Here is an 18,068-nt window from a genome sequence, read left to right as displayed (position 1 = left end):
TTAATCAAAAAAGTCTTTCAGCTTTATTATAAAATCATTCTTCAAAGATTACGTCTATGCAAATGAATATAAAATAGCCTATCATACTCAGTAAGGCATAATGAAAATATTCTTGAGAATTTCAATCATTTGATGCTGTGCTCCGAATTAGATCAAGAAATCACTGGCATAAATCAGAACATTCATAAATTCTTTGAGTTTTTTTCCAACAAAAAAAATTCTAATTAAATTCAACCTTAGAGCATCTAAGAGATTAGATTCCAGGCATATAAATGTAACTAAGAAATAATCCGTACCTTTGAGGGGTTCACAGTATCAAGAGATAACTATCTGAACACCTGTGGCCGTACACATTTGTCAGCCTCGAAAAAGACTTATAGAGGCTTAGATTTAGAAGGAAGCTAGAGACCATCTGACATAACACCTTGAAACTACAGGTGGGGAAACTAAGCCGGTGAACCTAACCGATGGGCTTCTGCCCAGGCAGCAGGGTACCGCCCAGATGCTTTGATGGTTCCCACACGCGATTCTTCACAACTCTCTTTAAGCTTCCATTGACTTGTTGCATTTGTCAAGAAAGGAATGATATCATAGGCCAGAAAGCTATTTGCAATCCTAAAAGGCCTATTAGTAAAACAGTGCTCTCAGCTGTAGCCAGGTGAACCGTCAAATCTCAGTGACTTCATACAAGAGAATTACATACCTGACTCATATTAAATCCAGGGGCTTCCCGGGTGGTGCTAGTGGTAGAGAATGTGCCTGCCAATGCCAGCAATCCCTGGGTCAGGAAGCTCCCCTGGAGGAGGGCATGGCAGCCCACTCCAGTACTCTTGCCTGGAGAATCCCATGGACAGAGGAGCCTGGGGGCTACAGCCCATGGGGTCACAGAGAGTCAGACACGACTGAAGCGACTTGGCGTGCACGCATGTTTAATCTAATGCCACGTGTTCTTGGCTGGTAGGTGATGTTGGTGTGGTCCTCTGGGGGACCCAGACGCCTTTCCTCCAACCATGCTGACCTCTGGGACATCAGAATTTTCTCTTTTCAGCTGGAGAAGGGAGAAAAGAAAGTGAAAAGATACATGGAGTTGTTTCAGATGCCCAGCTGGGTGGCCAGTGTGTTCATTCATTCCATTGCCTAGAACGCAGCCGCACGGAAGTGCAGTCCAGCTGTTCACCCAGGAAGCAGGGAGGCACAGATTCAGATACGCATCTGTGTCGCAAAGGGCTGTGCACATGCATGGGAATATTCCGGAAGTCAGGGAGCTCAGCAAGGACTTGGTCTTTATCCGGAAGTCATCTTTTTCTTCAGAAATGTGTTAGAGTCCTCTGCACCTGCCCTAGCAGTGTCTGCCTCTCCAGACAGCGCTGGTGTGATCTGTTTTGCCCACCTGTTCTAGTTACTTCTGGAGGTAGCATAGTATAGTGAAAAGAACATTGGAGTCACATGTCCTGGGATCCAAATCCCCAGTATGCCACTTATTGAAGGTGAAAGTCGCTCAGTCGTGTCCGACTCTTTGCAACCCCATGGACTATATAGTCCATGGAATTCTCCAGGCCAGAATACTGGAGTGGGGAGCCATTCCCTTCTCCAGGGGATCTTCTCAACCCAGGGATCGAACCCAGGTCACCCACATTGCAGGTGGATTCTTTACCAGCTGAGCCACCAGGGAAGACCATTGCCACTTATTAACCCTGTGAATTTGAGCAAGTTGCTTAAGATCTTGTAGTCTTGCTTTCCTTATTGTCAAATAGGGGCAGAAAGAATCTAGATACATCAGCCAGCATTTATGGAGGTGTTGCTCTGTGACAGGTTCTGTGGTCCATAGTGAAACAGCAGAGATCTAAAAAATAAAAAACAAAGGAAGGCACGCAGCGATATGCAGACAGACGTTGTCCTGGAGGGCACTCAGCACACACGTTGTCTGGCTTCCCCTCACCATGCTCTACTGCATGCTCTACAGATTTGATGTGACTTTTTATTTCCTTCTGTCCCTGCATATCTAAGCCAGGAAAACAGGTTTGTCCCTAGAAATTCCAGATTGACTAAATCAGTGACTAACGATGCATCTGAGAGATGAAAAGGTCCCGTGGAGGATGTTTTCCTGTGGTTTGGAACTGAGTTGATGAGGTGACGATTCTAGGAGGCATGTTGAAGGTACAAGGGCTTAAAACAGAATGATTTGAGCTACCAAGTCCTTGTTCAATTCCAACAAGAGTAAACAAAAAACAGGAAAGCAGCAAGCCCTCCTCAAGGCTAGTGGTCTTTGCTTCACAAAGCATCCTTTACAAACCAGAGAAGGAGCGACTCGGAGGCCATGAGTGGGTCCCTCCTACTTGCTAACAGATCAGAAAGAGCATCAGAGCCCCCCAGCCACGCCGGAGAGAGGAGGCATTGCAGCTGTTTCCTGAGACACCCACCCCCCGGGGGGGAACACTCGCTTCTGGTCCTCCTTGATCCCCTCTCTCTGGCTCTTGTTTTATCGTTTTCAATGATTTCTACAAAGGACAGAAAAGCTCTCTTTTGTTTGCTGGAAAGCCTGCCTGATTCTTTACTCCCTTGCTTCATTCTTTTCATGAATCTCTGTTTTGTTTCTCTTTGTTTGCTTTTGTTTTTCTTTTAAATGCAGAAGAGGCTCAAAGGGAGGAAGGGGGCAGGTAAACAATGGAGACACTGTCTCCAGACCAGAAACATCCATACCATCAACTCCAGTTAGCTCTGCACCAGCCATTCCTAAAGCCCCAAACCACATGGACACTGTTGACCCCATACAAGGGAATGGGGCCGTTGAGGACACCTCTGGTTGTGGCCCTGGGGACACAGTGTGGCTGTGACATTGGGCACATGACCTTCCCTTTCTTATTACTCAGTTTCCTCATCTGTGAAATGGGCATGACTATTATTTATCTCAATACGAAGGTAAAGGTTGAAAGAAACAGTGTGCTTAGCACCAAGACTGGAGTACTGGGAGCAGAGGTGCTAAACGATAAATGCCATCATCGGGGCGTCCCTGGTGGTCCAGTGGCTAAGGCTCCGAGCTCCCAACACAGGAGGCCCGAGTCCCATCCCTGGCAAGGGGATTAGATCCCACATGCCACAGCTAAGAGTTCGAATGCCATGATTAAAGAACCCGGATGTACAACGAAAACCGAAGGCCCCATGTACTGCAGCTGAGACCCAGTTCAGCCAAGTAAATAAACAGATATTATTAAAACAAATGCCACCAGTACCACCACCCACCACCATCTCCCTCATATCTCCAGGCCGGATGCACCGCCCCACCAGGAAAGCTGAAGGGGACAAATGCAGTGACCTGGTCACTTGCTCAAGCACATTTGCTGAATCCCATAACCAAATGCCATCCAGCTTCCCCCCACAATGCATTTCACAGTCCAGGAAGTAAAGAGTCATGGGTGTGACTCAGAAATGGGTCTTCCAGCCCTACTTTCCAGGCCTGGTCCTTGAGAACTGCCCATTGGCTTGACTTTTTGAATATTTATTTTTCTTTCTTTCTTTCTTTGGCTGCACCAGGTGTTAGCTGTGGCTCATGGGATCTTCGGTCTTTGTTGCAGCATGCCAACTCTTCACAGTGTCATGTGGGATCTTAGTTCCTGGACCAGGGTTGGTACCTGGGCCCACTACACTGGGAGCACAGTCTTAGCTACCCATTCATTTTAAATATCCCTTCAGGATGTCTGTGAAAGAAGACATCACTGAAAATCTATTACTAAAGCTTCTAGAACGCTTTTGCCGCTGACTGCCCCCATAACAGGCTTCCCGGGTAGCACTACTGGTAAAGAGCCCGCCTGCCAGTGCAGGAGACGTGAGAGGCTCAGAGCCAACCCCTGGGCCAGGAAGGTCCCCTGCAGGAGGGCATGGAAGCGCACTCCAGTGTTATGGCTGGAGAATCCCACGGACAGAGGAGCCTGGCGGGCTACAGTCCATGGGGTTTTAAAGAGCTGGACACGACTGAAGCTTTTTTAGCATGCATGTATGCCTGCCTCCATAACACACCCAACTCTATTGTTCCCTCTTCTCCAGACAAGGATTTCTTCCCCAGTTCCTTCTCTTGGAAGACCTCTTAGGAGGCTGCTTCATCGGGATGAGGGCTGCCTGCCTTCACCCAGCTTCACCCCAGATGGTCTTGGTGCTGCCTGTGTCCCCTGGGAGGCTCCAGGCAGAACTTGGTGGCAGAAGTCAGCACTCGTGGAAGGTCAGGCTTGGTTTCACTTGTGACTGTCCAAATGACCTTGATCGTGGGACTTCCCTGGTGGCCCAGTGGTTAGGACTCCATGCTTTCAATTCAGGGGCACAGGTTCAATCCTTGGCTGGGGAAGTAAGATCCCACATGCCCTGGTGAGGCAAAAAACAAAACAAAAAACTCTGACCTTGACCAACCTCGGCCACCTTCTCAGACTCCCATTTCCCTTCCTATATATGAGGTGTTCGAACTAGTGTGAGCCCAAAGGACCCTTTACCCACCACTGTTCCTTGAATTTTACTATTCAGAACCCATAAGCTGAGAACCAGTTGAGCTAATTTGCCTCTGAAATTTGGCATGGAATAGTGCTACCCACCAACCTACCATATATGTCCCCTTGATGACAGTCAGAGGGACAAAGAATCCAGAGAGTAGAGTGGAGTGACCAGGGAAGCCACCCTAACGGAGCTTTGCCCAGGGAGAAGCACTTCTATCTGGCACCATCACATGCTTTGCAAGCAGAAGGGCAAAACTTTCCATTTCTGAGTCTCAAAATGAGAAGAAATTACTCTGAGACTCCTCCCCACTGCTAATTATTTTACTCAGGCTGTGTCTGCTTTGCTGGCTTTAAATAAAAACGTACACAGCCTGCCATCCAAATATAGACCCACAGCGTCTAGAGAAGAGACAGCGAGGGACTTATGGAAGCAAAGGCCCCTCAAATAACCAACAAATGGGCCCTAATCATATCAAACCCACAAGTCAACATTAGAGATGAAGAGAAAGCAAATGAGTTTTGTTTGGGGCACAGGAAGGCTTTTAATAGGGTTTCTTCTCTTGATGAAAAGCAATTGTGATCAATACCAAGAACAATTGCTCGTAATAAAAAGTACTCAGCGAATTCCCTGGAGCTCCAGTGGTTAGGACTCCACTCCTGCTTTCTCTGCCAGGGTCTTGCGTTGGAACCCTGGTTGGAGAACTAAGATCCCACAAGCTGTGTGGCACAGCCAAAAAAAAAAAGTTAAAAAAAATGAGTATTCGTGGCTATATCCCAGTGGAACCACATCACAGATTTGTTTATGACTTTAAAAGGTGAGCAATGCTTTGTAAATTTCGTCACCTCACCCATCTACTAAAAATAAGTGCCTGCGTTATTAAGGCCTCCCGGCTAACACTTCCCAGATTGGAGCTGAATTTACCCTGAATCCATGAGTCACTCAAAATACAGCTGTTCCTGCTCGTGCTGGCTCCGTCAGTCATTCACACCTTAGTGCGGATTAATCCGGTCGGACCCTGCCCCCAGGAGTCACTCATACTGACTGAGGGGCAGATGAAAGGAGGTATGGAGGAGGGACTCCAGGGCCCTGCTCGGGCCAGAGGAAGCACATTGTGAACCAGAGGCCATGAGAACCTCACTCACCCGACAGATTTGTAGGCAGGTTTCTCAATCGCGGCACCAGTTACTCAAGGGTATGGGTGACCCTTTGCTGTGGAGGGCCAGCCTGGGCACTGCAAAATGCTCAGCAGCATCCCTGGCCTGTCTCCAGACATTACCAGCTGTCTCCAGGGAGACAAAATCCCGGGTGCAGCCTGCCAGCCTAAGGTCAGGCTAAGGTGCCAGCCTAAGGTCAGCCTAAGGTGCCAGCCTAAGGGCAGCCCTGTAGGTGCTAATGGCCCCTTCAGTCCGTGTCTCTGTGAGTCTGTACGGATCCACTGAGTGACCCTCACATGGAGGTACCTGCAGAACCGGGTGTTTCTGCCCAAGTGTCTTCCTCACTGGGGCGGTTTCTTCCTCCCCACCTTTTCTCATCTTTCCAGGCAAATGGACCCCTAGAGTTGAGGCAGTTGTAGGCAAGGCAGCCCCAGGAAGTGAGCTGCCCCTCTGGCTTGGGGGAGCAAGTTTGGTCATTTTTTGATACCTTCCACTTCACTTGCCATCTTGTCTCAAGTAAATCCACGAGAATACTCGAGGAAGCACCGCCCTCTCTGGTCAGAGAGCACGCTGGCTCTGCCATCTTGGTGACTCAGCTTCTGCGCAGAAGCTGTCAGCTGTGGACGTGTGCCCGACACACGGGGTGATTCCCAACAGCACAATGGTTCTTCTTCTTTTGGTTACTATTCGGCCAGACTTTCAGAGAGCCAGAAATGTTCGTATCTCAAATATTTATTATTCTATGGTCAAAATCAGACAAGTGTGTTCATTTGGACAACATGTCCTTCCTACATTTCTAAAGAAATATGCTCTTGAATTCCATTTTTTTTTAATTTTTGTTGGAGCATAGTTGCTGTACAATGTTGGGTTGGTTTCTACTGTACAGCAAAGGGAATCAGCTGTACGTATATGTATACCCCCTCTTTTTTTTTTGGATTCCCTTCCATTTAGGTCACCACAGAGCATTGAGTAGAGGCCCCTGCGCGGTATGGTCGGTTCTCACTAGTTATCTGTCTTTTACATAGTATCTATAGCGTACCTATGTCCATCCCAATAAGGACAGACTCAGCTTCCTGAAGCCAGGTTTCCTGAGCAAATAGATGAGCCTCTCTCAAAGCACTGTTTCTGCTAAGAGATGGTCCACTGTCATTCCCTAGGATTTTCCATTTGTCATCAGGCCAAACTTGGCCCATCAGAGGAAGATTCCAGGCACAGCACTGCCCTTTAACTAGTTGTGTGACTGGGCAAATGTTTTTCTTCTCTGGGGTACCATTGCGTCACCTGCAGAAAGTAGCCTCGGTCGTAGGGGAGATGAGAAGAGCTCCCAATTTACTGTCTGTGACTTTCGACAGTATCTGTAGTTCTCGGGGCCAAAGTTTCCTCACCTACGAAATGAAGCAAATCACAGCATCTCGCTCACGGCATCGTTCTAATGAGCAAATGCAACGCGAGACACACCATGCCTGGCACGCAAGAGACCTTTTATAAGGGTTACCGTTCAATATCCTAAACTCCAAATCAGTAATCCTGTTGCCAGTTGTAAACTATTAGGTGGCCTTTTCACCTTTGGGATGGGCAGCTACAACAAATGTCAGTGCTTCCTTACCTTGATTGGTTGTTTTTGTCTTCCAAGTTTTTTGGCCACTCGGTACGAACATAAACATGTGCCCTTTGAAAAACTCATTGGCAGCTGGTGTGAGAGTTAGAAGCAGTCCCTGCACAGCGGTCTTGTGTTTGGTAAGTTTCCTGGAAGACAAGAGTTTTAATTAGAGAAACTGCTCCTAATTTTGAGCTATCGCATGGAAATGTCAGAATTTGAAACAGTGTTTGAGATCGAGCAACACATCCTTGATGTATACCAAAATATGAATGTTTTCAATTTAGACCATGGGATGAAAAATCAGAAGACCCACCCCAGCACTTCCCTCTTCTGGGTGATGTTGAGCAGGGTCGTGACCTCTCTGACTTTAGTTTCTTTATTTCAAACCTATAATTCAGTATTTCAGCCCACAGAATTCCGTTTTCCAGCCTGAGAAGGTCACCTAAGTCATTTGGTGGTGGCTTCCCGCAACAGGTGGAGGTGTGGCGGGGTCAGCTAGACCTCTTCAGGTTTGCTTCCTGACTCTGTCACTTACTCACCGTGACCTTGAGCTTGTTGCTAAACCTCTCTGTGCTCCAGTTCCCTCATCTGAAAACTGAGGGTAATATTTCTGCCTCATAGAATTATTGTGAAGATTAAATTTTACATTTAATTGCAGAATGGGTGCTTGGCATCTGGTAAGCCTACATTCAGTGTTACCTACTGCTTTTATTATCTTGTTGGCTGTCTCTAGAGAGGAAGTCCTACAAAAGATGAAATTATAATCAGAAATCTTTGTGTTTGGATTTTTCCACCTCATGAACCAAACTGACCAGCTCACCATTTAGGAAATAGAGACATTAAAGGCTTGTCCCTTCACCTTCCCTGACCTTTGGTTGCTGTTCAGTCGCTCAGTCGTGTCCAACTCTTTGCCACCCCACAGACTGCAGCACGCCAGGCCCCTCTGTCCTCTGCTGTCTCCCAGAGTTTGCTCAAATTCATGTCCATTGAGTTGGTCATGCTAACTATCTTATTCTCTGCTGCACCCTTCTCCTCCCACCCCCAATCTCTCCCAGCATCAGGGTCTTTTCCAATGAGTCATCTCTTCACATGAGGTGGCCAAAGTATTGGAGCTTCAGCTTCAGCATTATTCCATACAATGAATATTCCAGGTTGATTTCCTTTAGGATGGACTTGTTTAATCTCCTTACAGTTCAAGGAACTCTCAAGAGTCTTCTCCAACACCACAGTTCAAAAGTATCAGTTCTTTGGCACTCAGTCTTATATATATACATACATACACTGGCTTCCCTGGTAGCTGAGTGGTAGAGAATCCACCTGCCAATGCAACAGATGAAGGAGACACAGGTTCAATCCCTGGGTCAGGAAGATCCCCTGGAGAATGTAATGGCAACCAACTCCAGTATTCTTGCCTGGAAAATTCCATGGACAGAGGAGCCTGGTGGGCTACAGTTCACGGGGCTTCAAAGAGTCAGACACAGCTGAGCACACACACAGCAGTGCGTGTGTGTGTGTGTATGTGTGTGTGTATTCCTTGACCTGCAATTCATCAAATACTACTTTCCCCTCTGATTCCCAGATAGGAAAATCATCCCTCTCTGTAGTAAATATTAAATCCTACCCAAGTTTAAACGGGGTGACTACACGTTTAACCAATCCTGTCTACTCTCCATGGAGACCATGCCCTGAAGCAGACTGTCTTAAACCTCAGTGTGCGCATGAATCACATGCGGATCTGGTTAAAATGCAGATTCTGCTTCTTCAGTTCTGAGGCCAGCATCCCGAGTCTCTAACAAGCTCTGGGTGCGGCTGATACTGTGAGTCCTCAGACCACATGCAAGTAACAAGGTCTTAGATGTATGTTTACAAGCCATCTGTGGACAGAGGAGGTGGGGGACAGCCTGGCCCTGGCTGGGGGCACGCAGGCAGGAGACTGGCAGACCTACAGGGGCGGATGGTCAGGCGCCGCCCCAGCCCCAGCTTTACCAGCTCTGTTTCGGTGTGTTCGGCTCCCTGGCGCTTAGCTGCAGCATGCCAGATCTTTACTCGTGGTGGGCACACTCTTAGTTCTAGTCTGTGGATCCCGACCCCCTATCAGGGCTTTAACCCGGGCCCCCTGCACCGGTGATGTAGAGTCTTAGCCACTGGACCACCAGGGGAGCCCCTCACCAGCTCTGTTTTGAGTAATTGAAAAGTTTAAGGGAAACGCCAAAAGGTATGAAAAAGACAGTGGAAATCACACCGCCTCTTGATTTTCCCGAACTCTTGAAACACTGTAGAGCAGGCTAAACCAGATTATCACCCAGAAGACACGCAGGTCGAAAACAGTTCAATTCTACCTCAGTGTCTGCCGTTGGACCAGAGCTGTGAGCAGCTGATGCTAAGCCAGATTCTCCAGAGGGAACATTAGAGACCACATAAGGCAATGTGTTTTTGATGTGGTTAGTGGTGTCCCGAGGGCCCAGAAACACCCCCAAGTACCCGCCTTCTCCCCGTCCCTGAGGAAGCTTGCCTGCCGTCATAAGCGAGGGTAAGGAAGATGTGGCTGGCTGACCTCCCAGACCGCTATTCCTGAACAAAAGGGAAAACCCAGCTTCTCCAGACTGAAACGTCTCCTCCGTCCATGAAGGGACTGTCCACACTGATCTTGATCCTCCTTACTTATGTGCACAAAACAATATCTGGAAAACGGTTGTGAGATTCTATGAAAGCCCTGAGGAAGGGACCTCTGTCGGCCTGTGTGTTACTGTGTTTCATCCATACCAAGGTATATTCTTGTCCAGTCTGTTCATCTCTGAGTGTAATTCGTTACTAGAATGTGTGTGTTCTGCTGCGTGTAATGGCTCCTTTAAGTGTGATGTATAAAGTTGTTCGGATTTACCCGAGTCATATTTTGTCTCAAAATCTCAAAATGTGTTCTTTACCCACAAACGATGCCCCTGTCCTAGTCTCCAAAGTTAGAAAAGATGCACACGCATTTCCTCCTTTTGAAAGAGGTATTTCAAGTTTGGGAACCAAAAAACGAGGCCAGAGTTACAGATGACCTAATGTTTTTTTCAAAACTGTGGGTTCAGACTGGCAACAAGAATGAACGTTATGATCTGAAGTTTCACACAGGAGAAACTTCATCCTGACAACAAACATCGGTTCCCTTTTCTGTGCATCTGTGGCTCTTTAATGGGCATGTTTCACCACAGCTGTAGCCTCTTTAATATCCTAAATGGAATCTCTGTGGCCTTTAAAATAATTACCTCAACGTTGGAGTCATCTGACCTGAGGATTCTCTGATTAAATCCAGTGTGAATTATGGAAAGCCAGTGACCCTTCCCAGGGGAAGGTTCCGTCGTGATCTCGGGAAAGCCCTTTTCCAGCCTTTGGGGCCTGTGGTCAGTGCTCCCCGAGTGGGTCATTCTTTCACGTAGCTCCTGACCCTGCTCACTGCCTCTTTCCACGCAGCGACTCTCCAGGTGGAGTTTCCACCAGGCTCTTTGAACACACGTTATTTTGTTGTTTGGTCTTTAACTTTGTTTCAGGCTAAACTTTAAAAGACATGAATGTGCATTTTTGTTTAAAGGTTCTAAATACACGCTTGCAAAAAAACGTTAATGGCTTTAACTTACCAGGAGATGAGCTTTGGAGTTCCGTTTCAGAATAATTGTCGCGATTTCCACAGCTGCGCTGATTGTTTTCCGTGGAGATAGTGACTCCCTAATGGAATAGGTAGGAAAACTGGAGAAGTGAGACCAGCCAGATAAGGAAAAGGTTTGTTTCTCTCTTAGCAGTTTCCAGATCACACTCCCTTTTTGGACTGAGAACTGCTGCCGGAGAAACAAGAGAAAAACCTCTGAGATAGCAAACCTAAATTCACCTGCACGCGCGGGCAGAGAGGCTGGGCTCAACAAGAGGGAAAATTAATAGGCGGGTGCTCGGGAAAAGAAGGCGAAAACCACACAGCGATGGAAGGCAGCCTATCTGAACAAGGAGGCTGATTTTGCAAGGCTTTGCCCAGAAGACAACATTTCTGAGGATGCATTTCAAATAACTAGATGATGGCAGAGCAGGGTCCTTCGCCGATCTTGTTTATAAAGTTTCCAGGAGTAAGCCCTAGTGGGAAGGTTTGAGCACAGGTTCCCCCATCTCAATATTTCATTCATTCATTCTGTATGTATATCAATTCAATCTAATAAAAGGTTTTCTCTCTAAATTTTCAAATAAAATGTTACTATTTGTTTCTCACACTGTGAGAGGCAGATGCTAGGGCCCTCCCAGTGCCCAGTTTCTTTGGAGACCTCTGCTCAGATCTTGAAATAACCATAGATACATGTCGTTCAGTCGCTCAGTCATGTCCAACTCTTTGTGACCCCATGGACTGCAGCACGCCAGGCCTCCATGTCCATCACCAGCTCCCGGGGCTTGCTCAAACTCATGTCCATTCAGTGGGTGATGCCATCCAACCATCTCATCCTCTGTCGTCCCCTTCTCCTGCCTTCAATCTTTCCCAGCATCAGGGTCTTTTCCAATGAGTCACTTCTTCGCATTAGGTGGCCAAAAGATTGGAGTTTCAGCTTCAGCATCAGTCCTTCCAATGAATATTCAGGACTAATCTCCTTTAGGATGGACTGGTTGGATCTCCTTGCAGTCCAAGGGACTCTCAAGAGTCTTCTCCAGCACCCCAGTTCAAAGGCATCAATTCTTTGGTGCTCAGCCTTTTTTATTGTCCAGTTCTCAGAAACCATAGCTTTGTCTCTACACGTAGCACAGACACATCGCACTTGGAAAGAGAAGGAAGTAAAGGAAGAAAAGTTCAGGGGAAAGAGTGTGGGGACCACAGGAAAGGACCCTGAGCTGCACCGAGGGAAACCAGAACAAGCGCAAAGGGAAGAAGGATGTGCTTACTGGTCCCAGTTCCCACTGGGCTGTGGAGGGGAGATGGGGGGTGGGTGCGGGGATAGCTGCGCTGCAGTGCAGTGGGCCAGGCCCCACGCTGCATGCTGGGTGTGCAGCTGAACAAGCCGTGGTCCCAGAGGTTAAGGAACTCACAAATGTTAATGTGGAACTAATAATTATAGGACATTGTGAAAGTGAAAGTGTTAGTCATTCAGTCGTGTCTGACCATTTGTGACCCCATGGACTGTAGCCCACCAGGCTCCTCTGTCCACGGGATTTTCCAGGCAAGAATACTGCAGTGGGTTGCCATGCCCTCTTCCAGGGGATCTTCCCCACCCAGGGATCGAACCCAGGTCTCTTGAATTGCAGGCAGATTGTTTACCATCTGAGCCACCAGGGAAGCCCAAGAGCACATTGTAGCCCACTCTAAATAGAAACATAGGAGTCAGTTGACTTCCCCACCCCCGACCCTTATTTCCACATTGGTTTAAATGACAGAAACAACACCTACTTCTATATTATTATTATATGATGTAAATGAGATAATGTGTGGAAAACACTTAGGATGCTGCCTGGCGCACAGTAGGTGCTCAGTTAATCGTAATTTATATTTGTGGTGCCCAGTCTGGCATAGAGTAAGTGCTCAGTATATTTTTAGTGTTACTGAACTTAGGTCTGGCTGCTCACAGCTTAAAAACCAATATTTGAAAGGCAAGTGTTGGTAGAATCAAAAAACATTGCTTTTAATCAGAAAGCCAGAAATCTGGGGAGAAGGTGGACTCATGTCCCAAAACCAACTCCAAAGATCCTTCTTGGCCGTGAAAATGTTTTTAAAGTGAAAAGGGGAAGTAATCTCAGTTAGTCACCGAGATGAGGAGTCAGGCTGGTAGCCATCCCCAGCTGTGTGCAGGCTGGTAGAGCCACCTAGACAGACCCCCCCTCCCCCCACCACCAGGCACCAGGAGACAGGCCTGCACCCCCATCCCAGCTGCTACTAGGCCGGGGCTGGGGGCTGTGCCAGGCCAAGGGGCCCGAGAGGATGGCCCAGAGATGCCCCAGCCACACGATGGCACCTTCGTGGAGCTCTGCCATTCACATAATCTGGGCAGCAAACTGGGCTGCACACCTGTGGCTTGGTCAGGAAAAAGAGGGAGCTCACCCAGCCGGGGGCTGGAAGGAACAGAGTCACCCAGCTGCCCTTTCTGTCTTCTATGAGCACAGAGCTCCCCTCAGCCTGCACCCCACATCTCTCCCTAGCGGGCTTACCCTTGCTACTGATGCTGAGCAGGCTAGCCAACTTGTCTCACATAGAACACACTATTGCTCTGTAGGTCGAAATTCCTGGATAGATGAGAGTCTATGGTCTGTTCAGCTTCAGGGGTAATTTGACCTGTCTAGATTACATTCAATTATTTCCAAATAATACTTATTGAGGTCCTGTCATGTTAAGACTGCGCTTAGAGCTGTGGGATGTAAGAGATGGATAAGTTGATCAGAGGCCAGTAAAGAAGGAAAACCTGGGGGATACCACTGACACACAAGGAGGCCGTGCTAAGTCCTTGCCTTATGGAAGAGACAGAGCAAGTAAGACAGATATTCCAGGGACAAATCCAATCTTCCCAAAGTCACACAGCTGATAAGTGGAAGAGTTAGAATTTGAACTTTTTTTTCTTCATGTTTATTTTTATTTGTTTATTTTTGGCTGTGCTGGGTCTTCACTGCTACATGGGCTTTCTCTAGTTGTGGTGAGCAGGGGCTACTCTCTAGTCGCGGTCTGCGGACTTCTCACTGCGCTGGCTTCTCTTGTTGCCGAGCACGGGCTCCAGGGCGCTCAGGCTTCAGCGGCTATGGTTCCTGGGCTCTAGGGCGCGGGCTCAGTAGCTGTCGCACTCAGCCTTTGTTGCTCCATGGCGTGTGGGATCTTCCCGGACCAGGGATCAAACCAGTGTCCCCTGCATTGGCAAGCAAATTCTTAACTGCTGAGCCCACCAGGGAAGCCCCAGAATTTGAACCTTGACTAGCTGAACCCATAGTCTTATCCACTAACCTATCCCTGCCTCTAAGAAGCAAAACAGTTTTCATTTTCACCAGCAGTTTGGGTAAGATAATACTATTGGTGGTAGAAAATCCGCATTGAATTGGTTTTAATAGAAATGAATCTACCTTGTGACTAACCAATGGCTTCTAGATAAGAAATTGGGCAGAGTCTGTGCTTAGGAAGCAGTTTTCTCTTTGCAATTATCAGACTATTGGGGAACAAGGGATATTAATAGTTATAATTGAATTGTGCTAGGCAATGTAAATGTAACAAAAAAAAGAAAATTATACATTTATGTGAATGATTATATCATGAGGTAAACAGTAGCATGCAGGGCAAGGGAGGTAGGTACATTTTGGAACTATGGAAGTTTGAGGGTGGATGGATTGGTTCAAGAGAGTTTAAACAGTAAGCTAGGTCTTGAAAGTTGAATAGGGGTCGAAGCTGTGTCTTCACCATTGTGTTGTTTGACTGACCAAGCAAGCTAAGCAAGCCGGGTATGATGGCAGGCCAGCCTTCACAGGAATGCCTGTTTCATCAAAACGTCTCTCCCATCTGCCTTGCACAGCCGTCAGGAATCCAGCTTTAGACATTCATTCCCGGGCTGTGGACTTACACTCCTCAACCATCCTCTTTAAATCACAACTTCAGCTGAGAGGGGTGACTCATCCCAGATTCCAAGCCATTAACATAGTGGTGTGAAGTCCTTTGGGCTCCCCAGGTAGCGCTAGTGGTAAAGAACCCACCTGCCAGTCCAGGAGACATAAGAGACGAGGGTTCAGTCCCTGGGTCAGGAAGATCCCCTGGAGGAGGGCATGGCAGCCCACTCCAGTATCTTGGCCTGGAGAATCCCACAGATGGAGGAGCCTGGCGGGCTACAGTCCATAGGGTAGCGAACAGTTAGACGCAACTGAAGCAGCTACGCATGCCTGTGAAGTCATTTGTCAAGCATTTTTTCTGGAGATGTTTTTGAAAATCTTGTTTAGAGAAGACTTGGGCTGGAGGATGGGGCAAGGAAAAGAGATCGTTGAGTGCCTGAATGAAGAGCTAACACTTACTGAGTGTTCACAGTGTGCCATGCACTGGTCCAAGACCTTTTTATGTACGAACTTATTTAACCATCACAGTGTTAGAATGTTCCCATCTTACGGACGAGGAAACTGAAGTGCAGAGCAGAGACGTGGCTTGCCCAAGGTCACTAAGAGCTCTGTGAGTAGGCGATCTGCCCACAGTGGGGACCGAGCACCCAGAGGACTCAGGAGGAGGGAGAGAGATGGCGAAAAGGCAGCCAGAAGTAGGAGGCCATCAAAAGCAACCTCACCTGCATACACGTTCTGTTGAGGACAAGGTGGTGATGGTAGGTGTGTTGCTGGCGGTCGTGGTGTTGAGGGTAGAGGTCAGGTACCTGTGTCCATTGAACATAGTACAAGTAACATGAAAAGTGAAAATGAAAGTGTTAGTCACTCAGTCGTGTCTGATTCTTTGCAACCCCATGGACTGTAGCCCACCTGGCTCCTCTCTGTCCATGGGATTCTCCAGGCAAGAATACTGGAGTCGGTTGCCATTTCCTACTCTAAAGGATCTTCCTGACCCAAGGATTGAACCTGGGTCTCCTGCACTGTAGGCAGATTCTTTACTGTCTGAGCCACTGGATGCTCAAAAGCAACATATTATTTTATTAATAGTATTGTTCCCTTTGGAGAGAAGGCAATACATATGGTCAGGTTACACGTGTTCACCTGAAGAGCACTTAATTACTAAATACATCCACATACATTATGTCATTTGAGTCTTAGAAAAATCCCATGAGCAATATTATGTTGCCCTTTTGCAAATGGCAAAACTGACACTTAGAGCCAGGAAGTGATCTTCCCAAGAGTAAGACCCTTCAGGCCCTCTCGGAAGACTTGGACTCCAGTCTTCCAACCTCATCCCGTCTCCCTCCACCAAGGTGGACACCGGTCCAGCCCATTTGGTTTCTCATTTAAGGTATCTTCCTGGAGAAATGCAACCCAATAGGTTCTTCAAAGGGGAAATCTAACCTTCCTGTAAAAGGGAGAGGGAGGTGGATCCTGGCGGTTTTCTTGGGAAAACAGGAGGTGGTTGTATAAGGACTGGGAAAGGGCACCCCAGCCATAGGAAGGAGTCTCTACAAAGATTCTGCGTTGGGAATGAGCTTCCCAGGTTTGATGTCCACGTGTCCAGAAGACAGAGAGCTGGAGGCAGAGGCACAGGAGCGAGGCTCAGCGGGACAGGCTGATAAACACCACAGAGCCTACAAGCTGCAGCAAGACCTGAGTACTTCATTCCAGTATTGATGGGAAGTCACCGGATGATTCTCAGCAGCAGGGACTTCTACTGTGATGTACATTTTCAAAGGTCACTCTGGCTGCTGCCTGGACCATGGATTGTAGGTGGTAGAGAGTGAAATCTGGGAGATGAATTTAGACATCAACAAGTGGCTGGGAAAATTGAACAAGGCAATAAACATAGTGTGTAAAGAACTTTCAAAGTCGTCATCAAATGCTGGCTATTCATAGGTCAATGGCGACTCATCAGACTAAGGCAACCAATGAGACCGTATCAGTTAACAGTACAGAAGATATGAAGCAGCAGACGAGGCGCTTCTCCGGATTCTAGTTTCCCCGTCAATCAGGCGGTAGAACTGCGTGTACTCCTGGGATGTTCATGAAGGTGAATCAAAGTGGCTAGTTCTGTACCTGGCCTGTAGTCAAGGCTCAGCACAACATGAGTCTCCTTTTCTACGTGAGTCCACACGTAAAAGCCAGTGCCTGTGTGCCTGGTCTGAGAGTTCCGTAAGGCTAAAACTTAGGGTTGGAATAAAAAATGTGAGCAGAAATCAGAGACCTTAGCGGCCTCATGCTTCACAGTGATAACTGTACACGCTCGCTGGGTGTGCAAAGCGTATTATATATACATCCCCTGAACACAGAATATGGCTGGGGTCTCAGTGCCTTGCATTGATGGCCTTTTAATGCAAACTCAACACTCACAATCGGTGCCATGGAACCCCAGCCTGCTCAGCAGCCCCTTGCTGAGCACGCTGGCATAATTCTGTTTCCCTTGCCTTAGCACTTTTCTGTGATATCAGCTTGCTTTTGTGTCCTAAAACACTTGCATATTTTCATATAATTCTTTTCTTGGATGGACACATTTATTTTCTCTTGTCTTTAATGAAATTTCCAGAGATAGGATGTAGGTAGTTCTGTGGGATTTATGTTTGTTTCTTTTTGGGAAAAAAACCCTTTAAGGTCAGTTCTAGGTCATTTGAGCCCTTAGAATTATGGTCATCTAACACAAATGCAATCATTCAAATCTAAATGCCCTGAGACACACAGGTCAATGTGGGTCTAGTTATTTTCGTAGCAGTTCACATGCCCCCTCTAGTTTTTTTTTTCTTTGATTCTACTTATTTATCAATTTGCCTCATAACTGCCCTATTAAATTAATTATCTTGATGCCTAGAATATGAGATATTAAAAGCCAGATGTTAACTGAGATCCATTTAGGAGCTCATACTTCAGGAACTATAAGATATTATCATTGCCAGACTCTCCCTTTTAAAAATGTATTTCCACTACTGTGCACATCTGTATCCCAGCTAATCCTCAGAAGGACAGGTTTTTGAAAAAACATTCGAGTCTGAGAAGGAAACTGCACCTTTATCTGAAATCTGCCAATAATTTGTTTTCTTACCTCAGATTTTCTTAACCCTGTGGATCTCAAACTCTGCTGGGTATCAGAACCTTCTGGAGAACTTGGTAAATATCCAAATTTCCAGGCCCCATCCTATCTCAGTAAGCCTGGTCTCATTGGTTTGAGTTTAGGGGGAACCAAAGGATATGAGTTGGCATAGAAATAGCAGGAATCCTCATTGCTAAGCAAACAT

The 18,068-nt window shown here is 47.1% G+C and overlaps 1 protein-coding gene and 1 long non-coding RNA gene across 15 annotated transcripts in view; one reads left to right on the top strand and one right to left on the bottom strand.

Moving 5' to 3' along the window:
- The window catches only part of THRB (thyroid hormone receptor beta), a 444,462-nt gene that overhangs the window by 335,458 nt on the left and 90,936 nt on the right, over positions 1-18,068 (top strand). The window lies entirely within an intron of this gene.
- On the bottom strand, positions 4,223-10,992 carry LOC129642936 (uncharacterized). 2 transcript variants are annotated; one of them, XR_008709938.1, is made up of 3 exons: positions 10,854-10,992; positions 7,240-7,379; positions 4,223-4,353 (listed from the first exon to the last, which is right to left on the bottom strand). It is a non-coding gene; the product is annotated as an uncharacterized LOC129642936 (long non-coding RNA). The 2 variants fall into 2 exon arrangements; XR_008709939.1 differs by lacking the exon at positions 4,223-4,353 and adding an exon at positions 5,072-5,195.

Source organism: Bubalus kerabau, chromosome 2 (genome assembly GCF_029407905.1).
Source record: "Bubalus kerabau isolate K-KA32 ecotype Philippines breed swamp buffalo chromosome 2, PCC_UOA_SB_1v2, whole genome shotgun sequence".
NCBI classification, from domain to species: domain Eukaryota; kingdom Metazoa; phylum Chordata; class Mammalia; order Artiodactyla; family Bovidae; genus Bubalus; species Bubalus kerabau.
Note: the sequence above shows the minus strand (reverse complement) of the source record. Positions and strands in the feature narration are given on the sequence as shown.